At 36.4% G+C, this 25,069-nt stretch overlaps 2 protein-coding genes across 2 annotated transcripts in view; one reads left to right on the top strand and one right to left on the bottom strand.

Annotated features, from left to right (window-relative positions):
• The window catches only part of LOC128358604 (interferon-induced very large GTPase 1-like), a 232,892-nt gene that overhangs the window by 145,869 nt on the left and 61,954 nt on the right, over nt 1-25,069 (top strand). The window lies entirely within an intron of this gene.
• The window catches only part of LOC128360761 (serine/threonine-protein kinase Nek1-like), a 57,510-nt gene that overhangs the window by 14,987 nt on the left and 17,454 nt on the right, over nt 1-25,069 (bottom strand). The window lies entirely within an intron of this gene.

Below are 25,069 nucleotides of genomic sequence, written 5' to 3'. Positions count from 1 at the left end.
CTTGTGTCATTATGTACGTAGTTGTACTCATTAAAAAGTAAAATGAAAAAATATAAAGAAACAATACAACAAAACTGTTTTCTGTCAAAAATAATGAAAAAAGTTAAAATGTTAAAGAATAAAACTGTAAAAAGTAAAATAAATGTAAATGTAAAAAATGTCTTTACATAGCCTTTAAATGTTATACTGTAGGCCTTCATCATCATCATCATCATCATTATCTTTAGCACATGTCATTATGTACTTAGTTGTGTTAAAAGATGAATATAATAAAATCTTTGTACTCATTAAAAAGTGAAATAATACAGTAAAACAATAATAATGTTCTTAAAAGATAAAAACAGTTTTGTGGTGTTTAACTTGACTTGTTCAACATCATCATCATCATCTGTCACAAATAATGAAAAAAGTTCCACATTAAAACATGAAAGGATGTCTCAGTATTTGTTCATGAATCAAAAAGTAATTTACATCAACATGAACACATTTGAACTGATGACAATTAATTTACTCTGCAAGAAAACATGAATAACTTCTTCACTGTAGCATTTTATGATTAGTAAGAAATGTTAAAGAATAAAACTATAATGTAAATAATAATATATGTAATGTAATAATATAAATGTAAAAAGTAGTAAAATGTAATAAAACAGCATCTCAATACATGGCCTTTAAACTACACACTGTAGGCCTTCATCATCATCATCATCATCATCATCATCATCACACTGGTTACTATTCACATAGCCATACATCATCATGAAAAAAGACAAAAATAAACAGTTGTAATCATAAAAAAAGAATAAAAACCCAAAATATATTAAATCATGACCCTTTGTCATGTGGTCTTTGTATGACGTCATCATAAAACAAAAAAACATCCGTATGATCACAAACCAAAAAATGAAGATAAAAACATTTTCTTCATCATGCAGAATAGTTATTATGCATGAGAGAGAAAAACAAAACATCTGTAAAATAAAATAAAAATACAGAATATTAATAAACAGTAAAATAATTAGTTTTAAAAAGGTTTAACAGTTGATCATAACTGCTTCCAGCTTTTCAACCTGCAACTTGTTCAACTCATTTATTATTCATCATGTTCATCAGATCAAATGATGTCACACTATTCACTGTCAGCAGCTGGTTTAGTCTGTATTTGAGTTGAAACCACAAAGTCACATTTAAAAGAAACAACATTTAAAATAAAACATGAAAACATATTTTAGGTAATGTTAATATTTCAGCCCAGTTGATATTTTTAATGTGTTGATCTGCTGAAAGCTCTGAAGTGTTTAGTCATCATGTCCTTTTGTTCAGTTTTGTTTAAAGACATTTTTACATTGTTCACTTTATGTTGAAGGCATCTTTTAACCCCTTCAGTGCTTGTTCCTTTGTGATTCTCCTCCAGGCCTCTGGAACATCAGCTGGTTTAGCATCGTATTGTTGAGCAAATCTGTCATTGTATTGTACCAGTACATACTTCCAGTAGTCAGATGCCTCTATGCTGGGATCTGGAGGAATGTTCCAGTCTGGATAGTACTTGGTGTAGTCTTTGTAAGGATGCCACTCCCATTTAGTATCTGAGTTTCTGAATGTAAGTTCACTGTGCACAGAAGTTGTACACAGTTCTGGAAGCAGCTTCTCATTTTTTAAATACCTGTATTCACCAAGACCTTGTGGTCGATGAACAGCTGCATGATGCTTATCGTGTCCTTTTCCTCCAGCCTCACAGGGAACTTTACAAAATGGACATTGCTTTCCACAACCAAACACTCTCTTGAAAAGCTCATCCTGTGGTTTGATTGGAAGTTTGTTCAGAGTCTCAGTGATGTCTTCAGACTTTGAGAATTCCTCCTGAAGCTGTTTGTTCAAGTCTTTTATTGATTTTTTGAGGCTCTTGATAAATGGATGACATGTGCTTTGGATTTGAAACAGGGAGGTTTTTTCATCTTCCACTGAGATTGAGATGTCTTTAATCAAATATTCCCGCATGTTGCTGATGAGCTCTGTGATGCTTTCATTGTTGTCTGACAGTTGAACATCATCTGGTCCTTTTGAGGCCTGCTCTAATGCTGCTGTGATTTTATCAACTATGACTTGAAGGTTCTTGTTCTTCAGTTTGCTCAAAGTTTTGTCCTCTGACATTTTTTTCTGGATTTTCTGAAGTATTAAATCCTTAACATATATTTCATAATTACGAATGTACCTGACAAAACTGTCAAAGTCATCTTTTTGCAGCAACTCTTCCTGAATGTTGTACTGGAAAAAGGAGCGGGAGCTGTACTCTGCTAAATGAGAACCTGTCACTATTTCATCCACAATGTCTATTCCCAAAGATCTATTGATGAACTCTTCCACAGCAGGTTTGATGCAACATCTGACAAAATCATTTGCTTTGCGTTGACAATCATCTCTTTGTTTGTATAAATCAAGAAAATCTGACAAATACTGTCTCTTGTGTTTCTCCAGCTGAGTTCGAGGATCATTATCAGACAAGAATTTTCTGTGCATTTTGAGGAATTCCCTTGAGCCAATGCCACAAATGTGAAGTTTCAGATCAATCTCAAACTTGATTTTGACATGCTTGCCGATATTTTTAAGGGACTCATCGATTTTGTCCAGAAGATCCTTTGTGAGAGTTTCTTCATAATCTTGGTTTGTCTTTACGCGATTAAGCACAAAATAACTGCAAGACTCAATGACCTCATTAGCTGTTCTCTGTAATTCTCTTTTTATCTCATTTTTGCGGAACAGATTAAAGGTCATTGCATTTTTTACATGCTCATTCCTGGCCTTAAACTCACCCTTCCCTATTTCTGTTAGGTCTCCAATGTTCTGTAATTCCTCATTGACATTACGGTTTAGGAAGTTTTTTCTCAAGTGGACGAGGATGTTTTCAGATATATTTTGTTCTTTCAGACCAGATACATTTTTAGTGACACCAGTCCACATCTTTTCAAACTCGTCTTTCAGCTGTTCATCAGACAGTTTGGAGGTTTTACATTCACTCAGGAGCTTCATCACCCGCTCTTCAATCACTCCTCTGTATTTCCTCTGAATGCCTTGAACCTCTTTTCTCATGTGAAGTGTGCAATCCAGTTTGTTGTTCACGGAATATTGGATTCCCTTTGCAAGACTACTGATGCTGTTGAAAAAGTCAATCTTGTATTTTTCTATCAGATTTACATTCTGGTCTTTCTGTTTGTAGTAGTTGGTAAGTTTCTCCTCCATTTTTCTTTTTTCATATTTTACTTTTTCTGACACCTCTGATTTTTTGGATTCAACCAATTCATTTAAATGTTGGAATTCAGATTTGTTACCACAATTTAAGATTTCCAGCATTGCATCTTTTTGCCAGGAGAGGATTTCTTTTCTGAAGTCCCATTCCCATTGACTGAACTCTTTGCAAAGGTTGTCGTAGGCCTGAGCCACAAGAGTGTTTCTGAAACTAAAGATGAAGTTCTCATATTTCACTGATTTCCAGAGACTTTTAATCCATTCTAGAAACTCTGGGATCTGTGAGACTTCATTACTTCTGTTTTCTGTCCCCAAAAGATGTTTCTTTAAATCTGCTACAGCTTCACTGTAACCTGTGCTCACTGATGCCATCGGAGGGGTTCCATGCCAGAGTCCTGGGATGTTCCAGTTGTTTTTGTCCATGTCATAGTCCAGCACATCTGTAAATGCTTTAATAGAAGGATTCCTTTCCATTTCAGCAGCAATTTGTGTCATTTCGTTGAGCTGGTCCAAGAGATGCTTTCTGTCTGTGAGGTTCTTTGCGTGAGCTGAAACTCCAGAAACATTTTGATGCACAAAATGACAAATTGGCTTTTTACCAATTTCCTTCATTCTCAGGAAGGCGTGAACGGCGATTTGCAGGACATCTTTCATTTCTGTTGAGTTCTCCATTGCAATGTTAATAATGGTGACATCACTTAAACCAATCACAAAGGTTGCCAGCTGATTGTCATGCTTATCACTGTCTTCTAGTTGTGCCAAATGTGGAGACTTTAGACCCTCTGTGTCAATGAGAACTATGAAGTCACAGTTCAACTCATGTTTCATATCTTCTCCAACTTTGAGGAAGAGCATATAAGCTCCTCTTGTGCATCTGCCGCTGCTGACAGGAAACTGCACACCAAACATGGTGTTGAGGAGTGTTGACTTCCCTGTACTTTGAACACCCAGCACAGTCAGCACTAACAGTCTGCTCTGTTCTCCAACCTTCTTGTGAAGCTCCATCAGCACATCTGTCACCCATCTCTCTGGGATGTTGGAAGCATCTCCATCCAAGAGCTCTAAAGGAAATCCATCCAACAGCATTTCAGCAGCCAAACCAGGGAGACGAGATATTTCCTCAGCAGTGTTTCTTGAGCCATTAATTGAGAACTCATAGATGAGTCCCATCTCTCTCATGTAATGCTCTACTCCTAATGAGCTATCCAGCAAAACCTGAACTAAGTCTGCAATGATCTGCACATCTTTCTCCTTTTTATCACAGTGATCTTTCAGTTCATTACGCAGTAAAGATAGATGACTGGCAGACTCTAAATGTGTATTCAGCTGAAATTTCATCCACTTAAGAAAGAAATCTCTTCTGTCTCTGTCACATTTGGATACATTTTCAATAAAACTTTTCATGGCTGTAGTCAGTTTGTATTTGCTTTGCTCCTTCCTGATTTGTTGTTTTTCCTCCTGTAGCTGAGATATATATTCCTCCAGTCCAATGTCATCAGCTTTTTTCAGTCTACATTCCTCCATGTCCAGTTGTGATAATCTTTTCCAGTTTTCTCCTTGCAAAGGAAGTTGTTGTTTCTTGTAGTCTGGTATCTTCTGATCCTCAATTCCTTTCACAATCTCCTCTGCTGCTTTGTTTTGTTTGTCACTTTCATTTTCATCCACAGACAGACCAAGTTTAACAGCTTTGTCAGACATATTTTCAACGATAACTTTGTTGGTTTCATTTGTCAGTGATTTCTTGATGGTTGTACAGAGTCTTTTTGAAAATTCTGCAACATTTTCACTTTTTTTTTTTTCACACTGTTATTTGGTAGTTGCAGCTCTTTCAGTGTTGTCTTAACAGACACCGTCTCCTCTGTTGTATTCCCCTCTTTGGGATTAACAACCAAGAAGAGTTTGGATTTCACATCTTGAAGAGAAGTCAGAATCTTGTGCTCTTTTTCTTCAACTTTGTCCAGGAACACAAAGGTAGCAGTTGACTCTTGAACAAGAAAATTGAATTGTGCCAGTGACTCACAAATGTCTCCTCTCAAATTGGCAAAGGCAACTGGCTCTGGAAATATGTCACCGTCTCTGCCACAGGGAAGATACCAGCAAACCTCCACCAAACCATTGGCAATTCTTCTTTTAAGTGCTCCTCCTTCCATATCTCTGTGTATGAAGATGTTGTGATTCTGTTGGCCACGACTGAGAACATGATTCAGAACCTGTGACTTGGAGAGACTACAGTTTTTCAGCCTGACAAAGGTAAAGAATGGTATATCTGCTTGAACAATGTTGTCTTCAACAAATCCTCTAGAGTCAGATAAATGATGTGGACGCCACTCTTTGACGATGTCTCTCAGAGCCCACAGCATCAGAGTAGACTGACTGTTATTGCCATGAGGCAACAGCAGTGGGACAGAAAACTGACACATTGACATCTTGAGGGCCATTTCCTGTTGTAAGAAGCTGTCAGCACAAAGAAAGAGTGCAACTATGAGGTCCAGAGGGTTAACCTTGTTGTCTGCAGAGTCACCTGAGTTTTTATCAAGGTCTTTGTTTTCCTCATCATCATCATCATCACCATCATCAAAATTATCATCATCATCACTATCATTGTCTGATACTTGTGTACAGTTTCTGCATTCTGCGTTGATTTGAAAGAGTTTCCTGAGAAAGCACCATGGTATTTTCTCCAATGATTCAACAGTTTCATCATAAATATTGTTTTTGTTGATTTCCGAAAGAGAGCGAAGAGTGAGCTTGTTGGGATAAAATTTCTGCAGTCCAAGTCTGGAGAGAAAGTTGAGAAGGGCTGGGGAAGAGAAACGAAACATAACTTTAAAAACCATTAACTCTTTATTACTTCATATGTTTGTTTGTGTGTGTGTGTGTGTGTGTGTGTGTGTGTGTGTGTGTGTGTGTGTGTGTCAGAGAGAGAGAGAGAAAGAGAGAGAGAAGAAAAAGCTTTTCCACCTGTTTTTGGCAGGCTAACAGGAGACATTGACAGAGGTTGATTATGTACTCTGCTGGATTTAAGGTCATGGAATATGTGACTGTCAGTTCTGAATATCCAGCACACAACACAAATATGTAATTAAATATAGACTTGTATATCTAAAAAGAGATTATTACAAACAAAAAATAAGCACTTAGGCTTTTATTGATAAACAGCCGTTTTTGTCCAACAGGCTACACTACACTACAGTTTGTAGCTAAACCTGAGACACTGAGACTCAAGTGGATGTTTGGCTTCATTTAGCTCAGTATTAACATCCATATCAACACCACCTTCACCTCCACCTTCTCCATTCTAGACTGATGCTCCATCTCTCGCACTCTTTCCACATGTTGCATTGTTTATTTTTTTAAGAATGTCAAGACAAACTTTGATTTGTCTTCATCTCCTTTTTGCTTCCTGTGAACATGTTTATTTCATCTGAATGTAATAATTAGAATATACTAAAGATAATGATATAATACTTTTAAAGAGTTAATATTGTCATTGTTTACAGTTGGATTGTGACCTGGAACCAATTTGTTTCTTTTTTTACACAAATTGAACATTTCTCCACACAACTCACAAACATCCATATTTTTGTAGGTGTTTTAGGTCCAGACAACAGTCCAATTAGTATTTTGCTAAAGCAAATTGAAAGCAATTTGTTTCCTTTATAACAGCAGTTTAAGATTCAGGCAACATTTCAGCCAATGCATTCCAACTCTTTCACTTCCCACAAGCACTATTTAAACCAGAAACATGAAAAGAAATCAGAAGTATTCTGATATCAACATCTTGTCCCTGGCAAACAGATTCTGCGTTCATATGCAGACGTCTGTTTATAGAGATGAATAGTTTGCTTACCTGCTGACCCCAGTATCACTCCCTCTTCAGGGCCAAATTCCTGAGGAATGATCTAGAATGAGTAGAGGACAAACATTTTGTAACTGAACACAGTCTGTTTTATGTAAATTCAGACTTTATCAGAGACAACTAACTGTATTCTCCACCTGTTGTGTGAGGAACTTCTGTATCCTGCAGCAGAGGAAAGGTCTGTTCAGTATGCTACTGACTGAGGGTCTCTCTTCAGGGTCACGTTTCAACAGCTGAGCCAAGAGAGAGCGCAGTTCTTGGGAGTAGTGATCAGACACAGGAGAGTATGAACCACGGATGATCTTCAGACATAGTTCCCCCATATTACCAGCCTTAAACTGAGAGGAAACACATTTAATACACAGTTATAACCTGAGGAAAGGAGAGATGAACCATTCTTGTGTGTTAGCCATATATAAAGAGAAGAGATCTAAATCATTATTTGGGAGAGCATTGCAATACTGTGTAAGATACATTAAATCTACATAAAGTAATAAACAGCTCACACACAGAATACTTACTGCAGGCTTTAGAGTGCACATCTCATGCAGGACACAACCTAGGGCCCAAATATCACTGCAGAGGGAGAGAGAGTCAGAGGAGAGAGCAGACAAACAGGCTGAGATCAGTTATGAAGGCAGCTGTATATTTATTCAATAAGTCACTTTAAGATGGAGGAAAAAGGGTTTCATTGCTGAGAAAACCATGAAGTGGACATTGAGATTGAGAGGTTATTTAAAAACACAACATATAAGGCTTTACTTCCACTAGATTACTATGTTAACAGTAGGTCTACTAATTTACCTGAAGATGAGAAACAAAAGCATAATGTTTGTACCTTTTGTTGTTGTAAGGTTTGTTCTCACAGATCTCTGGTGATATGTAAAGTGGTGTTCCTATCTGTGTTGTTGCCAGTTCTCCAGTGCTGGAAATGAGAAGAGAATAGAACGCAGACTGTATTATGATTTATTATTTCCATTTTAATCTTTGTTCTATAGAGATCTGCAGTCAGATGACATTTTACTAACCTGTTCAACACTCTTGCAACTCCAAAGTCCCCAAGCTGTACAGTCCCATCTTTAGTCAAAAATATGTTCTATGTAGAAATCATAAAAGACATAATGTCATTATCATAAGGCTATATAATACAAATAGAAATGCATCACCACTGAGGGAAGATCATGTGATGTATGAAGTAATACCTTTGGATTGATGTCTCTGTGGAGGATTTTTCTATCATGGATGTGTTTTAGTGCCAAACAAATCTGCACACACCAGTCCAGGATCTAAGAAAGACACATTGTTTGTAATTCCAATGACTGAAAAAGCAGGGAAATAATATAAGGACATTGAAAATATTTTAAAGAAATATATAGTGAAGTGAAATAAAAACTGTAACATGATGAATTGTATCCACATGTTGTAAAGTTTCATCCTAAAGATTAACAGACAGATCCTAAACATTCATTATTATCTTCAATAGCTAATATCTTACTTGCTGTTCTGAGAGAAGTTTTCCTTCCTGAGATTTGATCTTCTTGGAGAGGTCTCCACCTTCACAGTAGTCCATCACTATATACAGACAGTTTGTGTCTGCAAGATTTTTTATACAGTGTAAGGAACATGCTTTCATACACATATCATTCATGCATCAGGATATTTTGGCAGTTAATGACCTCTGTGATACTTCGAGGTTACAGCTAAGAACTTGGATCATTTATACCTTCAAAATATTCCTTATACTGGACAATGAAGGGATGACTCATGTTGGAAAGAACTTCAACTTCTTGTTGAGCTTTCTGTCTCTCTTCAGTCGACATCTGTCAAAGTGAGAACAGATAATGTGAAAGAGCAAAGTAGTAAAGGAGAGCTCATATGAACACTGAAACTGTGACACATTATGCATATGGTGCTTACTTCAGATATGCCATGTATCTTCTTGATGACATATTGTTGTCCATCCTCTTTGGATTTGACAAGGATGGCTCTTCCAAATCCACCTTTCCCAATTTTCTCCACCGTTTCATACTTATCCATGTTAGTGGAATGACTGTCACCACGTGTTTGTTCTACAGAGACACAGATAGCTGATTACAGACAAATACAGCAGAAGCAATGTTGTTGTTGAGGTATTTTTATACATTTCACAAGGACCACTTAAAATATTATAGAAGCACGAGATTCTGGTGGTTACACCTGTATTGTGAACTACGCTGTCACTCAGAAATGTTAGCGGAGCGATGACCTCCAGCATCAACAAACGAGACCTGCTGACCAACACACACTGCAGTATTAAACAACTTAAACCAACTCTGAGATGAAAACAATAACTCTGTTCAGTCTGTCTCATCTCAACAACCCTGCGCCCGCTCAGCGTGTTGAACAATGATGACTTTAAGGAGCTAAAGGAGCTAACAGTGCAGCAGAGAGGCTGCTCTCCACTGCCGGAGAGAAGACTGGACACAAAAAATTACAAAATTAAGCAATAACTCTTTTATTAATGAACATAGTCTGATTAATAGTTTTTTGTTCATTAAACTTTGAAATTGACCATCAAGGAACTAAAATCACTACAGACTACTTTTTTTCTCTCTTTCTTTTAGTTAAGACATTTACACTCAAGTGGGTGTTTGTCTGAATTTAACACAGATTTAACATATCACACCATCTTTACCTGCTTCACTCTGAACTGATGCTGAAGAAAAGTTTAACTCACCAGCAGATTGTCCATCTTTAAAATATATAGGACGTTCCATAGAATCATCCTTCATGGACTCACAGCTGGGTAAAGGAGAAGTTGGTCTCTGCTTCTGCTGCTCTGAGCTTCAACACAAACAGAGATTTGAGTATAAATAATGATGAAGGGATGATTTGTGTCATGGACAGTTAAAGATCTTCATCTCACCTTTGAGCTTTTGTCTCGCTGTCATGTTTCCCACACAGATCGGTTCTGGAGGAAGTGTTTCCCTCCTTTTTCTCCATACATGGATTCATAGCACAGCTGACACCTTCATACAAACACAACAACATGCTGCCAGAGCTGCACTCACTCATTTCAACAACACTGAGAAAGTTTACTTGGAAAATGATCACCTGCTTATTCCACATCTGTTCAGATAATTAATATCCTCAGCTACATATATTCGTTAATACAAAATGAAACATCCAACTTTTCATTTTTTCGGAGTCTCTCTGACTGTTCTGAGGGATTGATGAGCAATGAAAGGGGCCAACAAGTGGGAAATGTAGCTATCTCTATAAGTTTTTACTAAAACACATAACTTACCAGTACTATCAGTTTCTCTGGTGCCATAACCGGATTCTGCTCCAGAAGTAGAGGTGGTCGATGGACCTGCAGTGAAATAAACACATTAATTAAACATGGTCAAACTGTTTAAAATGCAGAAGGCCACTTCACACCCTGTTTATAATCTTTCTGTGCTGTGTTTATTTGCACCTGTGACCCTTTTCCAGCCATGTGCTTTAATAGTGTTCCTGGAAAGGGAATTGAAAGAGTAAGCTAATACTGTTAGCCCTTCAGTGCAGAGGCCAAACTGGACCTGTATCTGCCTACATTTCTATTCTGCAGTTAAATGCTTTATGACACCAATGTGAACATCACAGTGCCATAGATAATGTTAGATATTAGATTATAGCATGCTGTGTGGAGCAGGTGACCATATAAGGAAATCTATCATGAGCTGATGTTGGCTGGTTCTAAATATAACCAAACTGAGCATTCAGAGCCTTTTACTCGCAGGGATTACTTCAACATACGCTCACCTCATCATTTGAGACTTTGGCCATTTTTAATTAATTAATTAAAAATGAGGGGACTTAAGTCCGACCCTTTCAGACCACGTTATAGATCGGTAAAATAGGGCCATAACAGTGTTTTGTTTAAGAGCACCTTAGTGATTGATATGTGAAGAAGTTTGGCTCTGAGCTTCGGGCTCAGCTGCTTTTATGAGCACTGCTTACCTTTTTTGTTTAAGTTAAACAGTTGAACTTTAACTGTCTTGTCTAAGAGGATTGTTGTTGGACTATAAGTTACTGGAATAAAGATTTAATTGAGGAGAAACACTGTATTTTGTAACATTTACATGTTAGCTTATTGTGGTGCACTTTTACATTTGTGCTAAATCATTAATTGAGTGAATGGTTTTGAATATTGACTCTTGAGAATCACATTTAAAATAGATGTGAACTGAAACTATCAATTCTTAAGGCTGTGTACCTGACTTCACTTCTTCTTTGTCCATTTTTATGTCTGACTCTGCAGTCCTCTTCATAAACCTGGGGACAAAAGTACATTTTTATTTTGTACATTGCACCAATGAGACCATCAAGTATATAATAATATAAAACAACAAAACCTGCATTCTTCATGTCTCTTTTATAGGATTTATTACTTACTGGCTAAAAGTAGCTTCTGATTGTTTCTGAGCAGGTTAGTTTATTCTCACTCTATTAATGATTCTGATTATTGATGATAATATATCATCTGTTTCATTAAGACCAGATAATGTAGTATAATATGAAATAAAACTAAATAGGAGAGATGTAACATGTATGAGGTGCAGAGAGTGAAACCAAAGTTAGTTTAGATCAGATTTTTCTGATTAACTAATAAGAGAGAGAGAGAGAGAGAGAGAGAGAGAGAGAGAGAGAGAGAGAAGCTGCATGGATAACTGAGGAGACGTGACAGTGGAGCAACTTGAACCTTGTGACTATTAGAGCTCAGACTTCAGCTCAGCAAAAACTTAGCCAGAAACACTGAAAAAAAAAAATCATCCATCAGCCTGCGGACGCACCGAAGAGCGGCGAAAAGCGTCCTGTAGAGAGTTGCCATGCAATCAAACTCACGGCGGACGGCGGAGGTGCGGCAAAGTGCCCGCAGTGTCCGCAGCGTCAAGTACAGCTTTTCATCTAATAACCATCACTGAACTGAACTCACTGTTTCACCACTGTGTCATGAACTGTACTTAGAATCTTTTTATTACAACCTAACTCAATGTGCAATAATGAGACAACTTATGTGTATTCTGCTTTCAAGCTATTTTTAAGTATTTTTTTAGAATATATTTATTAGGGCTGTGACACTCAACTCACACCATGAGATGATACATGATATTGGGTTCACAGGGACGAGACAATATGACAATGACGACATCTCTGACTGGAAAAATCTTTTATTTAACTGAAAGTAACAAAATGTGAAACAATGCAGGTGCATTTTGAAATGTTTTAACTGATCATCTTGTAATGAAAGTCTGTTCAGTATTACTTTAAGTATTAATTATCATAATATGCAATAATCACAAATTATAACATACTGCTAATAAAAATTAAAGTAAATTGCACAAATCCTATCACACACATACACACATAGAACAACAAACGTATAAACCCCTCTCAGTGTAAGCATATTTGTTACAGTATCATCCACTGTGATCAATAACAGCAGAATCCCATCATGTCTCAACCCAAACATGAAGCCTCACTTCTGAGGTATGAGCGTTAAGTGATCTATAGCGCCTCCCAAAAGTGTAGAAATGGGTCAAATTTAACCCTGAACAGATTGTAAGGATTAAACAGATGCGCTCAACGTGTGTGAGTGTGTGAGTGAGTGAGTGAGTGTGCGCGTGTGTGTGCGCGCGAGCTTATAAATGGTGTGTTTGTGTCAGATATTGATGCCTTATGACAGAGGTTAGTTTATTAGCAGATGTGAGTTGTTTGGGTAGATAAAGGCTACACAGACTCAGTATGAGAAAGTGTTTGCATCGGGAAAAAAGAAATATATATAGGCTATTTTTAAAAATATTATTATATATTATTATTTTCTGGCAACAAGAAATACTATTTTCTAATTGGCTGGTAGGTCGCTGACTCGGGGCAGCTATGAACTCCTCGCTGTTCATTTCTGTATATTATATATTAATGTCTCTATTAATTTCTGTATATTAGGCTATATATATAAATGTCTGTATATTATTAATGTCTGTGCGGTGAACTTGATCACGTCAGAAATGTGAGCTGCTTTAAATGCGTCTCAAGGTCAATGCGTGAGACTTGAAAGCTTTGTGGTTCATATATCCTGTAATTATACATTTTACTTTCTGAATCAAGCAATCTCTGAAAGTTACTTACATGTTCTTGTTCCTGATCAGTCTGGTTTTCTTCTCTGCAGCTTCAGTTTTCTCTCACGCTGCTCTCTTTGGTGCTGTTGATCAACTTTAAATGTCCCTTTCTTTATAACAACATGGCGACATGGTTCGAATTACAGGGGAGCTATGGGGAGCTCAGCTCCCCTGAAAGGGACAGCTCATTTGAAAGCCTCCCTTTAGACGTTCTGGGGGAGCTCTAAAAAACTGTCCACTTTTAGTTTATATTTTATTTTCTGTACATTCCTGTTCTCCTGGGGTTGAAAAGAGAAATATCGCCTCCCTTTGGTGTCATTCTGCCATAGCCTCTTCCACTCTCTCATCATACTCTCCTTCATCATTTCCCTCAACTCCTCCCATCCCAGTGATACATTTACAAATGTTTTGTTATTATTTTATATTATTTCATTTCATTTCCATTGACTCCAGCATGCAGGGATCCAGCAGAGTGACATCACAGCCTGTTTCTCTTATTCTAGACAAAACAACAAGTATCTCATAAATGATATCAGGATGAGCCTTTGATTTACCTCCATCAGAGCAACTGCTGAATCAGTACATATTATAACTCTATTCTGCCTGGTTTCCAAAGTGTTAAACCCTCCTAGTTGCACATTTAACATGCTGGTTGAACTCTTCAGATTGGCATGATTAAAGTCTCCAGCCGTTATAAAGACATCATTGGGATATACTATGTTGTTTATTATTACAGGGCTCTCAAGTTTCATGAAATGTTTGGAGTGAGATTCAGAGTCTGTTCCCTCTCTGTTCCTGTGAGTTGTTAACTGATAGGATCAATGTTCATTTCATCTGGGAGAGGACAGGATCTTCCTACAGCGGTCAAATTTCCTGGTTTGTTTTCATGACAAGTCAGCAACTGTAAAGTTTCATGGTAGGATGGATATTCTTTTGTTTTTCATTCACTCTATGTAATTACTTCTGCTAAGATGTTTCGGTTTTGACTGTTTTGAAATAAAAAGGAACAAGAAAATCAATCAAACTCAATCAATCTTTATTTATATAGCGCCAAATCACATCAAAAGTCATCTAAAGGCACTTTACACATAGAGCACATCTAAACTGTACTCTTGAACTCTCTTTAATGATCCTACATTTTATTATTGTAAGAGTGAGCAAACATAAGGCTACTTTATAAACAAAAAAATAAAATTCAGGAAAATAACTTCTTTATTTATTTGTATTATTATTTGTTCATATATATATGAGAGTATGTTTAAATATGTGAAGCAGAGTGTAGATATATCAGCCATTTAATAGATAAAAGCTGCTCATTCATGCTGATTTGAACTGGGATAAACCTCCCTGCTGTTACTGTTAGATTCCACACGGTGGCAGCAGAGGACCCTAAATACAGAGATACTGTAAAAATACACTCACTGGCCTCTTCATTAGGAACACCTGCGCAATCTAATTCATTCCAATAACATTAATAACATTTTCAAAAAAGTAATAATTCTACTTTATGTTTATTACTGAGGTCATAGTGGGTGATGGTGGTGTACTAAAGTGAATTATATTGACTGGTGTTCCTAATATTTTGCCCCCTTCATGTTAATGGAGTGGACAAAATATTAGGAATACCATCTGATGTATTGAAAAGTACATAGAAGGTTATAATAGTGTAACCCCCATACATTTAACACATTAAGCTATTGTTTGAGTCCATTTGTTTATAGTTGTTTACATTAGTGTACTGTTGCACCCAATGTGACTCTTGTTGTGTATTGAGATTCACAGCCAGCTAAACTCTCCCTTGCATCATATCCTCCAAGGAACAGGCAGGTGTAGTAGTAGGTTAGGATTTATTACAAGAAAGTGTGAAACTGAAATGGACACATAAAAATACAGAAAGACATTCATTAATAAACAATATAGAATACCTTGTCATATATGAAAGTTAGCTTATCATGGCTAGGAGGACCAATCTAATCTCTATCTGTAGATCTACATGTAAGTATTCACGGGTGATTCAAATTATGATGCTGAATATGACAGAACTAATCAGGTAAGTAATGAGGTAAGTAACACATTAGTCATTGAACTCAAACTAAACAACACAGTATATTACATCAACGGTCAATTCAACGGTCTCTTGAAGGCTGAAATCTACCGTTATACTGCATCAACGGTCAAACGTGCCAACAAAGTTACTCAAAAATGTTGCGAAACGTCACAATAATTAAAAGTATATATTCTAATAATAATCTCTAAAATGTTCACTTACTTATATTTCCACTCAAGGGGCTAGTAACAAATATAACTAACTAATAACTTCAAATACAGACGGAGCATTTTTCCGTTGCCATGACACTACCAAGCAACTTCTTGTTACGTCACTTCCTGTCTGCCATTGGCTGAGGCTGATAAACGATAAAAAGAACTATGCCCCCTAGTGGCCTGGGAGTTCTAGCAGTAAATACACAGTTTCAATATAAGTAGACATAAGAAACTTGCAGTTATAGTTTTAATCTTCATTTATTTCCTATATATATACAGATTCATATGTAACTTTGATTTACTTAAATTTAACAGATATTCAATCCAATTCAGTGTTAATGTTATTGTTGCAGTTTCACTAAACGTCCAGCGGGTGGCGGTAAACACCTGTAGAGAGAGAAGGAGGTAGTGTGAAATATAACGAGCAAGAAAAAAAGGACAAACTTGTTATAATTGTTGAACTTCGATGTTAAAGTTGTCGAGAAGAGACCTACCTTGTTTTAGGATGTTGTTGTTTGCCAGAGGATGAAGGAGGATCGGTATTAGATGTGTTTTTGATGACAAATTCTCCGGTGAGTGTGTTTTTCTTTTCAGTAATAAATTAAGAAACTGATGTTAGCTAATGCTCACTTCATGATTGTGGGTGTAAAACTAAAACAGAGGCACTGTAAATATGTGTGTGATATGAGTAATATGAGATGTGAGATACTATTGCTGACAGACATTATTGCCTCGTGAAATCTTATAATTTGATTTTATTTATTGGCATGTTTGTTATGCTCTGTTTGTAACACTGAAGTCAGCAATGAGCTCAGAAAAGGGCAGAAATAACCATAATATTGACATGAATCAGCATACTTACTATAATAAATAAATAACTTGACATTAACTGAGGTATTGTTCTGGATCTTCAGAGAGCTGGAGGTAAAACAGCGACCCCTGCTGTCCGTGTGGGAGAGTCTGAGCCAGGACGCTGCTGTACTTGGATGTTCTGGATCTTCACTTGGATGTCAGATAAGTTTAAGTAAAATAACAATAACTGAACTGAAACTACATAGTCAACTGAATAAAAGGAAACTTACTGACTTGACTGAACTGAACTATACTTTCAAAGAAATAAAACAACAATTAGCAACTGAGGAATAAATAAAGGAGGACCATAAACTGAATGTGATACTACCAGAATAACAAAAAGAACTGAAAGGTGGATAATTTAATTTCATTCATCTATTTATTTTGGTTTATATTTGAAAATCTTTGGAAAAATGGATATATTTCAGTTTGCCAAATATAAATTAACATACAAAATGGTAAAATTAAAATTAAAATTTTGGTTTATTAATTTGTGTAATTACAATTTTTTCTATCTTCACTAAATTGAATTAGCAACTGAGGAATAAAATAAAGGAGGACCATAAACTAAATGTGATACTACCTGGATAACAAAAAGAACTGAAAGGTGGATCATTTAATTTCATTTATCTATTTATTTAAGGTTTAATATTTTAAAAGCTTTGGGGAAAATTATATATTTCAGGGTTTATTCATTTATTGTGTAATAACTATTCTTTCTATCTTCAGTAAATTGAAGTAGTGTTTTATCATCCACCTTAACGGGTCTACATGTGAGATACTTATGTAGCTATTCAGTTGATACTGAGCTTGTCTCAATACAAGTGTTGTTAGAATATGTTGGACAAACAGAGAGAGTCTCAAACAACAAATGTCAAAATATAAAACAAGAATTTTCTTACATCTAAAAGCACAATGAGAGAGATTCAAACTTAAATTGACACATGAGTCATGATAAGTGATAGAGACAAACAGAGAGTCAGGAGTCAGGTAAACTGCTGAATATCAGTTATGATGTTTAACAATAATAAGGGACTGACAGGACAAACACTTTTACTTTAACATACAGATTTTTAAATATATTCTCATATTGTTACATCTAACACAGTTATTTATATATGTAGATTAGATAGACTGTGCTGTCTCACTGTGCTGATTACAGACACTCTTATGAATATGACTTCTTAATTTCCCATTTAAAAAGCTGAACTGGAGATTTGACACTTGTGCCCTCATGTGGTAGAAGGCTGAACTGCTCAGCATTGTATCACTATGACTTTGTTGCGTTCACTGTGTGCTTTTCAAATGGTGACGTGGTGCTGAAGTATTTATTCATACAACAGAAAGCCTTTCATCTTCTGCATAGTTCAATAGTATACGTAAGTGGCAAATTATCAGAGCATCTACTGATGTCCACTGGCTGAGTTTGTTGAAGAACTAGTCCACCCAAAACCTTTTAAATGTTTCTGTAGTATTTTTGCTGCTAGCCCAATTCAATGAAGATTAATGGGATTTAATTTGTGGAGGTCTTGGCATTAAAAACAGCAGTATGTTTTTCTATAAAGTGTGACTGTTACTGTGAATAATCCAAGAAAAAGAAAATGCTGCAAAAAATGTCAAATTTGTTAAATTGAAAGATTAAATATTGTTTTTATTGCATCGCTACTGTAATGGGGTGGTGGCAGAAATCCCAGTGACAGATATCTCAAAAACTGAAAAACAGAGAGATATTCCAGCATGTAATGATAACCCTCTAAATACCTGTATACCACTCTGTGAATCATACTTTCTAACATTTTTACACAATTTAAATCTGAACATGTTCTGAGTCTGTAGTGTTGATTAATAATGGATAACTGCTGTTGACACTGTTGTCCCATAATGCAATGCACAATGGAAATAAAGGATCTACTGACAGCTGGTAAAGACTGACACCATTGTTGTCAGTAGTGCAGCGGCTTTAAAAACATAAAACTAAAGTAATACATTTGTAGAATTAAACTTTATACTCAATATTTGTGAATTCATCAAATTAGCAATAATTACCTGAAGTTATAATTTACTTAGTGTTTGTGAACTAATCAGTTTGGTGTATTTTATATTTCTACATGTGGTGGTTTTATGGCTTTATTATTTATTATGAAACATATTTAGCCACATGATCTTTGTACATACAGTATATTATCACTATCAATTATCATTATGCACATAACTATACTGTATGTCAACATGTAAAAAGAAGAATAAAGAAACACTGACAAAGCTCAACTTCTTTGTATCTTGTTTAATTCATTGTGTGTGAAAACATGTAAGTCAGAAGTTCAACATGATCAACAGACCAGAAGATGCCACATTATTCCCACAGTTGGCTTGTTTAGACAATATTTAAACATAAAGACTTCTTATTCACTAACTTTCATCAAACACACATCAAAAGATCAAATGTTTAGCATCTTCCTATTAGAAATGAAACTGTAAATCATCATTATATTTAGCTTGTGTCATTATGTATATAGTTGTACTCATTAAAAAGTAAAATGAAAAAATATAAAGAAATGATACAACAAAACTGTTTTCTGTCAAAAATAATGAAAAAAGTTAAAATGTTAAAGAATAAAACTGTAAAAAGTAAAATAAATGTAAATGTAAAAAATGTCACATAGCCTTTAAATGTTATACTGTAGGCCTTCATCATCATCATCATCATCTTTAGCACATGTCATTATGTACTTAGTTGTGTTAAAAGATGAATATAATAAAATCTTTGTACTCATTAAAAAGTGAAATAATACAGTAAAAACAATAATAATGTTTTTAAAAGATAAAAAAACAGTTTTGTGGTGTTTAACTTGACTTGTTCAACACATCATCATCATCATCATCATCATCATCATCATCATCATCATCATCATCATCATCATCTGTCACAAATAATGAAAAAAGTTCCACATTAAAACATGAAAGGATGTCTCAGTATTTGTTCATGAATCAAAAAGTAATTTACATCAACATGAACACATTTGAACTGATGACAATTAATTTACTCTGCAAGAAAACATGAATAACTTCTTCACTGTAGCATTTTATGATTAGTAAGAAATGTTAAAGAATAAAACTATAATGTAAATAATAATATATGTAATGTAATTATATAAATGTAAAAAGTAGTAAAACGTAATAAAACAGCATCTCAATACATGGCCTTTAAACTACATACTGTAGGCCTTCATCATCATCATCACACTGGTTACTATTCACATTGTCATCACATACATCATCATGAAAAAAGACAAAAATAAACAGTTGTAATCCTAAAAAAAGAATAAAAACCCAACTCTTTCTTCCTCTTTGTTTCATGTTCAGCTTCTAAACAGCAGAACCAAAAGTCAGTTGTATCAATATTTGTTATTCATTGACTGATAGTAACCATTAGAAAGTTAACTCTGAACAATGAATGAACCAAATATTGTAAATTGCGACCTTATTTCATGTGGTCTTTGTAGTTGTAGTTTCCAAAAGGCCGCTGAGAGACTCTTATCTGTGACACGTCCACAAAATCATACTGAAGTCCAGATGATGTTTTTACTGCAGTTTATTTGAATGAAAAAATCAAAAAGGACTGACAAGCAGCTGTTCCACAAACACTGGAGAACCCCGATGTGATCCGACTGTGAGAATAAAGTGATGAAAGATGATCATGATGGCGATGGTGACGGTCAACAGAAAATATCGGAGCTCTACTAACTAATCTCTACTAATTAATCGCGTTTTGAATTGCATGTTTAAAATCCTGTTATTTTCCATTTGAAGGCAGTTTTAAGCCCATAATGTAAAGCATTTCTTACCAGAGTGTCTTAACTGGGAATCAATCACGGCTCTGCTGCGACTCCCACACTCCAAAATGGTCCTTTGGTGGAGCTGAGGCTGGCTTGGCTGCACCTGGGTGTTTAGCGTGGAGGTGCTAACTCAAACTCCACGTACTCCGGTGGTAGTTAAACTCCGTTTGACACAGGTTGCATTTTACTTTTGACTTGTCAACTGAAGCGTCTGGAAGTGTTTTAAAGTTAAACAAGCCGTTCAAAAGTCCAGTAGCTCTCTTACTTTCCATCAGCGCGGTAGGTTTACTTCAGGAGGCCACTTCAAAGCATAGTGCTACAGCTAGAGGAGCCGTCTACGGGTGAGTAGAAGGATTAACGCGTTAACGCTGACAGCCCTAATAAAAACATAACAAAACAATGGTCTTAAAAAACAACATACATACAATCTAAAAAAAACATGAAAAACAAAACATATGTTCTACGTAAAGTTGATGGTTCAGCCAAGCTGAACAATTCTTAAACAGTACTGTTCCTTTTTGTTTAAACAAAATTGAAACATTCACCTTTTTTTAAAGACATTTTTACATTGTTCACTTTATGTTGAAGGCATCTTTTAACCCCTTCAGTGCTTGTTCCTTTGTGATTCCCCTCCAGGCCTCTGGAACATCAGCTGGGTTAGCATCGTATTTTTGAGCAAATCTGTCATTGTATCGTACCAGTACATACTTCCAGTAGTCAGATGACTCTATGCTGGGATCTGGAGGAATGTTCCAGTCTGGATAGTAAGTGTGATACTCTTTGTAAGGATGAAGCTTCTGTTTAGTGTCTGAATTACTGAATGTAGCATCACTGTGCACAGAAGTTGTGCACAGTTCTGGAGCCAGCTTCTGAGTGTTTGTAATCCTGTATCCACCAAGACCTTGTGGTCGATGAACAGCTGCATGATGCTTATCGTGTCCTTTTCCTCCAGCCTCACAGGGAACTTCACAAAATGGACATTGCTTTCCACAACCAAACACTCTCTTGAAAAGCTCATCCTGTGGTTTGATTGGAAGTTTGTTCAGAGTCTCAGTGATGTCTTCAGACTTTGAGAATTCCTCCTGAAGCTGTTCTTTCAAGTCTTTAATTGACATTTTGAGGCTGTTGATAAATGGATGACATGTGCTTTGGATTTGAAACAAGGTGGTTCTTACAGCCTCCAATGAGATTGAGATGTCTTTAATCAAATATTTCCTCATGTTGCTGATGAGCTCTGTGATGCTTTCCTTGTTGTCTGACAGTGGAACCCCATCTGGTCCTTTTGAGGCCTGCTCTAATGATGCTGCGATTTTATCAAGTATAACTTGAAGGTTCTTGTTCTTCAGTTTGCACAAAGTTTTGTCCTCTGACATTTTTTTCTGGATTTGCTGAAATATCCAATCCTTAACATATATTTCATAATTACAAATGTACCTGACAAAACTCTTGAAGTCATCTTTTTTCAGCAACTCTTTCTGAATGTTGTACTGGAAAAAGGAGCGGGAGCTGTACTCTGCTGAATGAGAACCTGTCACTATTTCATCCACAATGTCTATTCCCAAAGATCTATTGATGAACTCTTCCACAGCAGGTTTGATGCAACATCTGACAAAATCATTTGCTTTGCGTTGACAATCATCTCTCTCTTTGTATAAATCAAGAAAATCTGACAAATACTGTTTCTTGTACTTCTCCAGCTGGGTTCGAGGATCTTTATCAGACAAGAATTTTTGGTGCATTTTGAGGAATTCCCTTGAGGCAATGCCACAAATGTGAAGTTTCAGGTCAAACTCAAACTTGATTTTGTAATCCTTGCTGAAATTTTTTAGGGAGTCATCGATTTTGTCCAGCAGATGTTTTGTGAAAGACTCATGATAATCCTGGTTTGTCTTTACGATATCAGCCACAACATATGTGCAAGACTTAATGACCTCATCAGCTTTGTTCTGCAAATTTCTTATTATCTCTTCACTGTGGAACAGATTGAAGGTCTTTGCATTTTTTACATGCTCAGTCATGGCATTAAACTCACGCTTCCCTATTTCTGTTAGGTCTCCAATGGTCTGTAATTCCTCATTGACATTACGGTTTAGGAAGTTTTTTCTCAAGTGGATGAGGATGTTTTCAGATATATTTTGTTCTTTCAGACCAGACACATTCTTAGTGGCTTCAGTCCACATCTTCTCAAACTCCTTGTTCAGTTGTTCATCAGACAGTGTGGAGTTTTTACATTCACTCAGGAGCTTCATGACCTTGTCTTCAATCACTTTTCTGTATTTCCTCAGAATGTCTTGAACCTCTTTTGAACTTTTTTTTATGTGAAGTGCACAATCCAGTTTGTTGTTCACTGAATATTTGATTTCCTTTGCAAGACTGCTGATACTGTTGAAAAAGTCAATCTTGTATTTTTCTATCAGATTTACATTCTGACCTTTCTTTTTGTAGTAGTTTGTAAGTTTTTCCTCCATTTTTATTTTTTCAGATTTTCTTTTTTCTGACACCTCTGATTTTTTTGATTCAGCTAATTCATTTAAATGTTGGAGTTCAGATTCATTGTCAGAATTTAAGATTTCCAACTCTGCATCGTCTTGCCAGGAGAGGATTTCTTTTCTGAAGTCCCATTCCCATTGACTGAACTCTTTGCAAAGGTTATTGTAGACATGAGCCACAAGAGTGTTTCTGAAACTAAAGATGAAGTTCTCATATTTCACAGCTTTCCAGAGACTTCTCATCCATTCTAGAAACTCTGGGATCTTTGAGACTTCGCTCCTTCTGTTTGTTTTCACTGTCCCCAAAAGATTTTTCTTTAAATCTGCTACAGCTTCACTGTAACCTGTGCTCACTGATGCCATCGGAGGGGTTCCATGCCAGAGTCCTGGGATGTTCCAGTTGTTTTTGTCCATGTCATAGTCCAGCACATCTGTGAATGCTTTAATAGAATGATTCTTTTCCATTTCAGCAGCAATTTGTGTCATTTGATTGAGCTGGTCCAAGAGACACTTTCTGTCTGTGAGGTTCTTTGCATGAGCTGAAACTCCAGCAACATTCTGATGCACAAAATGACAAACTGGCTTTTTACCAATTTTCTTCATTCTCAGAAAGGCGTGAATGGCAATTTGCAGAACATCTTTCATTTCTGTTGAGTTCTCCATGGCAACGTTAATAATGGTGACATCACTTAAACCAATAACAAAGGTTGCCAGCTGATTGTCATGCTTATCACTGTCTTCTAGTTGTGCTAAATGTGGAGACTTTAGACCCTCTGTGTCAATGAGAACTATAAAATCATAGTTCAACTCACCTTTCATATCTTCTCCAACTTTGAGGAAGAGCATATAAGCTCCTCTTGTGCATCTGCCGCTGCTGACAGGAAACTGCACACCAAACATGGTGTTGAGGAGTGTTGACTTCCCTGTACTTTGAACACCCAGCACAGTCAGCACTAACAGTCTGCTCTGTTCTCCAACCTTCTTGTGAAGCTTTATCAGCACATCTGTCACCCATCTCTCTGGGATGTTGGAAGCATCTCCATCCAAGAGCTCTAAAGGAAATCCATCCAACATCATCTCAGCAGCCAAACCAGGGAGACAAGATATTTCATCAGCAGTGTTTCTTGAGTAATTAATTGAGAACTCATAGATGAGTCCCATCTCTCTCATGTAATGCTCTACTCCTAATGAGCTTTCCAGCAAAGCCTGATCTAACTCTTCAATGAGTTTGATGTCTGTTTTCTCACATTGCTCTTTTAATTTGTTGCGCAGATCAGACAGTTTGCTCCGTGAATGTGCATCAAGTTTAAGTTTCATCCACTTAAGGAAAAAATCTCTTTTCTCTTTGTCACTTGTGAAAACGGTTTTAATAAAACTCTTCATTCCTTTGCAAAGCTTTTGTTTGCTTTGCTCCTTCCTGATTTTATCTTTTTCTTTCTGAAGCTGGCATTTATACTCTTCAAGACCTGAGTGACCAGATTTCAATCTACACTCATCTTTCTCTAACTGCGATAATCTTTTCCAGTTTTCTCCCTGCAAAGGAAGTTGTTGTTTCTTGTAGTCTGGTATACTCTGCCTCTCAATGTCAACCATGATCTCCTCAACTGCTTTCTTTTGTTCACCACTTGTGGTTTCATCCACATCCAGACCAAGTTCAACAGCTTTGTCAAGCATATTCTCAATTCTAATGTTGTTAGCTGAATTTGTCAGTGATTTCTTGATGGACACACAAAGTTTCTCTGAAAACTCTGCAACATTTACCCTTGAGTCTTTGATTATCACATTGCTTTTTGGTAGCTCTAACTCTTCCAGTGTTATCTTTACAGACATCATGTCCTCACTGGAATTGTCCTTGCGATTAACAACCAAGAAGAGTTTGGATTTCACATCTTGAAGAGAAGTCAGAATCTTGTGCTCTTTTTCTTCAACTTTGTCCAGGAACACAAAGGTAGCAGTTGACTCTTGAAAAAGAAAATTGAATTGTTCCAGTGACTCACAAATGTCTCCTCTCAAATTGGCAAAGGCAACTGGTCCTGGAAATATGTCAAGATTTTCTCTGCCACAGGGAAGGTACCAGCAAACCTCCACCAAACCATTGGCTATTCTTCTTTTAAGTCTTCCTCCTTTCATATCTCTGTGTATGAACATGTGATTCTGTTGGCTACAACTGAGAACATGATTTAAAACCTGTGACTTGGAGAGACTACAGTTTTTCAGCCTGACAAAGGTAAAGAATGGTATATTTGCTTGAACAATGTTGTCTTCAACAAATCCTCTAAAGCCATATAAATCCTGTGGACGCCACTCTTTGACGATGTCTCTCAGAGCCCACAGCATCAGAGTAGACTGACTGTTATTGCCGTGAGGCAACAGCAGTGGGACAGAAAA

The sequence above is a fragment of the Scomber japonicus genome, chromosome 1 (assembly GCF_027409825.1).
Source record: "Scomber japonicus isolate fScoJap1 chromosome 1, fScoJap1.pri, whole genome shotgun sequence".
Lineage (NCBI taxonomy): Eukaryota > Metazoa > Chordata > Actinopteri > Scombriformes > Scombridae > Scomber > Scomber japonicus.
Note: the sequence above shows the minus strand (reverse complement) of the source record. Positions and strands in the feature narration are given on the sequence as shown.